The sequence below is a fragment of the Sapajus apella genome, unplaced genomic scaffold, assembly GCF_009761245.1.
Source record: "Sapajus apella isolate SASKATOON/1434 unplaced genomic scaffold, GSC_monkey_1.0 scaffold55, whole genome shotgun sequence".
NCBI lineage: Eukaryota > Metazoa > Chordata > Mammalia > Primates > Cebidae > Sapajus > Sapajus apella.
In genome coordinates, this window is record NW_022436995.1 from 3,901,812 (window position 1) to 3,907,139 (window position 5,328).

Here is a 5,328-nt window from a genome sequence, read left to right on the forward strand (position 1 = left end):
TATAAAATTTTTTCCTCTGTTTGATCTAGTCTGTTTTTTAGGCCTTCAAATATGTTTTTCATTTCATATATTGAATTCTTCAGTCCAGGAGGATTTAAAAAAATATATATCTACTTTAGTGAATGTCTCATTTATACCCTGAATTGGTTTCCTGATTTCTTTGTATTATTTATCTATGTTCTCTTATATCTCATTGAGCTCCTTTAATATCTTTATTTTTAATTCTTTTTCTGGAATTTAATGTTTTTCATTGGAATCTGTTGCTGGATAATTGTTCTGTTCCTTCGGAGGTGTAACATTTCCTTGCTTTTTCATGTGCATAAACTTAATGTAGTCTCTGTATGATTTCTTTGGCTACAAACAGCATTGGTGATGTCAGTGATTTCCTTTGTAGGTTGGCTGCAGTTTTTAGTGTAGGCTTTGGTGAGGCTTTGCTAGGGACTGGGCTCAGTCCTCAGGCTCAGCAGCAGCTGGCCAAGTGTGTGTTTCCTTGAGCCTCCAGGCAGTTTAAGTTGGCACCATTGTTAATGGGTGGCGGTGGGTATATTCTTTGGCCTCTAGATGATTTGTCCAAGTGCTGGCAGTGGCAGCAATGGGCAACAGTGAGATGGGGCAGGCCTGTCATCAGTTCCCACAGTGATGCAGTTGGGGCAGAGACCATGATGGGTGGAGCAGTGCAACCTATGGTGGTGGGTGGAGAGAGCATGAACTCAGGACACGTGTCAGTATACAATGGCCCTGCTGCTTGTGGAGGTTGGAAGAATTCTGTCAATGGGAGAATTCCCAGGTAGTGGGGAGGCTTTCAGTCTCTGGAGAGAAATGTGTTTGGGCCACTGGTGGCAGCTACAGCAGTGTACAAAGAGCCTATTTTCAGGGTGCATGTTTGTGCACAGCAGCCCTAGTACTTGACAGAGAGTGGGGTTGCTATTAGTGGGAATGACCCCAGGCAGACACGTATGTCGCTGTCGCTTTCAGGCACTGGTGAGGACACACTTGGGCCCTGGCAGCAGCAGTGGCAGTGGTGGTAGAAGAAAGAACCTGTCCTAAGAGTATGTGATAGAGCTCTGTGGCCCTGCTGCTGGTGGGAGTGGGGTTGGTGTCATCAACCCCAAGCAGGCAGCTCTCAGGCTCTGGAAAGCAGGGGCTTTATCTCCTTTAGTCCCAGGCAGCAGTCTCCCTTTAGTCCCAGGCTTCAGCTCCTTTAGTCCAGGCAGCTGCACTGCCTCTTGCCTGGGGTGTAGGACTCTGTGTAAGCTGGAGTGCCTGGGACCCTGCCGCACTGCTGAGTCCAGCAGGTGTAGCACTGCAACAGCCCTCTGGGTGGATGCTGGAGGATGTCTCTGAAGCTCTGGGATATGAAGATGCAGGAGCCCCAGGGCAAGATGCATTGTGGTGAGAGCTGAGCTCTCCAAATGGCCCTGTGCTTAGCTGCTTTGTCTGTAGGTCTCAGGTTATGTGTGGGACCCAGTATGAGCTTCATCTCTAGGGCAGTGTTGTCGTACATTCTGCAGGCAGCTCTGTATAATAGCCTCAGGACCCACAAGGACCAAGGGGCTGTCCTGTAGCTTGGGTTGCAGGAGTGTGTGGTGAGAATACTGATATCTGGGGATCTCTTACTTATCTTTCTCCAGCATTGGGGAGCCTCTCAGGGCTCTCAACTGATTTTGGTGGAGTTGGCTGCCTCATTTCCCTCTTCTTCTGTGTCTGAGGTTTCCTATCATTTCTCTGCTGAATTCTAGTGCTCTCTCTTATTTCCAGTGTCATTATCTATTAGCTATTTTGGTTCTTTTTTTTTTGTGGAGGAGGCAATATTTAATGCCTCTAGTCCGCCATCATAAACCCTCCTCACATTAAGGATAACGTAATATTTTTATAAGTATTACAGAAAAGTGAGGTGATAGAGTATGAAAAGGTTTGGAATTAGATTGACAATATCAAAAGGAAAGTGCTATTGCAAGAGACCTGAAGGATAAAATCTCCACCATTTGAAAAGGTGGAGCAAGATCTATAGACAAAGGAAAGAAAACAGAAGTTCTTGGAGCTTACTGCATTAAAGGAACAGAAAGAAAGTTTATTTCTGTCATGTAAAAAATAAATAAATAAATAAATAAAACAGAAAGAAGGTTTTGTAAGAAGTAGTTAGGGACCAAAGCATGGACTCCATTGGCCAGTGTAAAGAAAGGACCTTATCCTCGGTGTAAAGAGAAGCCCTAGACAATTCAAAGGGATAGAAATAGAAAATACAGATATATAAAGATACAAAGAGTAGAGACAGGAGAGAAACTATCCCAGAAGAAAATAGACAGAAACTATCTCAGGAGAGGACACAGCCTATAATCAATAGGTATATTGGATATGGATATAAATGGATTGATTTGGGAACTCAGCATATGATACTTACAGTCAATTTCAGGGTTTAGAAAACAAACAGTTTACATACACTTAGGAATGTGGATGATTTTCAAATTCACGTAAGTTTTATAAGTTTCTAGATATTATTTTGTACTTTTTACATGCTTTGTACATTTTTATAAAATTATACCTTAGTTCTATGAATAATAAATAATAAATTTCTAAATTATATTTTCTAATTAATTATTGTTGGTATGTAGGTGTTTTAGTTAGCTCAGGCTGCCATAACCAAATATCATAAATTAGGTGGCTGAAATAATAGAAATTTATTTTCTTACATTTATGAGTCTAGAAGTCCAAGAGAAAGGTGTCAGTGTGATCAGTTTCTGGTAAGGGCTTTTTTTCCTTGCTGGTGGACAGCCATCTTCTTGCTGAGTCCTCACATGATCGAGAACTACAGACAGGGAGAGAGAAAGAGGGAAAGAGAAAGAGAGAGAGTGCCGAGGGCAAGGTGGGAGAGGGAGAGAGAGACAACCTCCTCTCTGCAGTCTCTTCTCATAGATAGGCACTAATGCCTTCATAGGGCCAAATGCCCATAACCTCATCTAAAGTTTATGAAATCCCAAAGGCCCCATCTCCAAATACCACCATATTGGAGGTTAGAGCTTTAACATATAATTTTAAAGGGACACAGCTCAGTTCATAGCAGTAGCAAAGTTATCTGATTTTTTGTATAGTTATTTGTTAATTAGATGAAATTTTCTGAAAAGTCTCTTTTTCTTCTTCATTGATTATCTTGAGTTTATAAGTTAGGGAGACCATCATATAATCTGCTGATAATGACAATTGTGTTTGCATCTTTCTGGTAGTAATGAGTCTCCACCCTTCTGTTTTTGCAAAATTTTATTGTTAAAAACTACTGTTATATAATAGAAAATGATATTGATAACATATTTCAGATTATCATTAGACTGCTTCTAGTGTTTCACAGGTCAGAACAACACTGTCCGTTAATTTCAAATGGATGTACAATTCCTAGTTTAATAAAAGAGTGGTCTCACTGTGCATGGGGGCTCACATCTGTAATCCCAGCACTTTGGAAGGCAGAAGTCTGTGAATCTCCTGAGCTCAGTAGTTCGAGACCAGCCTGGGCAACATGGTGAAACACACTCTCTACCAAAAATACAAAAAAAATTAGCCAGTCATTGTGTTGCATGCCTGAAGTCCCCGGTAGTTGGGAGGCTGAGGTGGGAGGATTGCTTGAACCTAGGAGACAGAGACTGCAGTGAGCCCCCCAACCTAGGTGATAGAATGAGACCTCATCTAAAAAAAAAAAATTTGTTTGTGTTTTTTGTTGCAGTCATTTTTCGTATTCTCCCATCTAGCTCACCCAATCTGCATAGCTAATTAATGTAACCAATGCCTTTTTGGTATGAATTATAATCATTTCACAATGATTTTAAACTTAAGTTCATTGTAACAATGACAATTACCATGAAAACTTATAATGTACTAATCACAATAAATCTAGAAGAAAAATATAATTGTATATTTCCATCTATAAAAAGCTGATATTTAAAGAGGTTAAATCCATTGTTAGAATTCTAAATACAAATCCATCTGATCCAGAACCACATTGATGTATTTTAATGTAATTAATCAATGTTCATTATTATTATGTTAATATGGATAGACACTATTACTTAAGATGCTATGTAACAAAATTTCTAGGACATTTAAACTTAATACATTCAGTTTTCCTAATCACCATATAAGGTAGAGTTTATCATTATTCAGTTTGTAGATGAAGAAACTGGTGCACAAAACACTTACTATGTTAAAACATCTTCATATTTCTGAAAAAAACCCACACATAATAATATATTGGGACTTAGTAAAGTGCTGAATTTACTAGCAATTTAATTTAGAATTTTCTTGTGTTTACATTTCTATTAGAAATTTATCTCAAATATTTTATGCCATATTCATTAGGTTAATTAGAAAGCTTCTAATTTTTATGAGATCCAAAATATTATAGAAATAATTACATAATTTCAAAAAGCTCACCTGTTTAAAAAGTTTCAAAAGAGCTTACCTGTTTGTTATCTGGATTTGAATATTTTTGAAGGGAATTCTCTATTAGTCTACTTAATTTATAGTATCATTGCCATGTATTTCTCCATACTTACTAAATCAAATTTTATAAGTAATGTAGATTTAACTTTTAATAAACATCTCAAAATATGTTTATATCACTTTTCTCATTTTCAAAACTTAGTACTTCTATTTTCTTTGTGTATATGTATATTAATATGTATATTTGTGAATTAACAAGTTTAATGTATTTTTTGGCCTATTCAATCAACTAGCTGTCAAATATTTATTTGTTGATTATACTGTTTACTGTTTTCTTTTTCTTTTTTTTTTTGAGATGGATTCTCGCTCTTTTGCCCAGGTCAAAGTGCAATGGTGTGATCTTGACTCACCAACCTCTGCTTCCCGGGTTCAAATGATTCTCTTCCCTCAGCCTCCAGAGTGGCTGGGCATGCGCTGAGCCACCACGCCCAGCTTGGTTTCTTGCTTTCTAATTAATTAGTCTTGCTTTTGTTTTCAACTCTAATTACTCCTATCTCTTAGTTTCCTTGGGATAAGTTTGGCATTCCAATTATAGTTTTTTACATTAAGGAGTTAGTTTTATTATTTTTATCCTTATCTATTTACTTATGAAAGTATTTAGATTTATACCTCTGATTTTGAGTGTAGAATTTGCTGTTTCATTCTATTTTACACATATTCTGCTGTCTCTTTTGTTAGTTCTTATGTAGACTGTACAGTTGTTGCTCTGAATTATTGGTTACCTAGGGATGCCAGGAAAAATTTTTTTAAATTACTTTTTGGGTCTGGGAGTGGTGATTCACACCTGTAATCCCAGCTCTTTGGGAGGTCGAGGTGGGTGGATCATTTGAGATCAGGAGT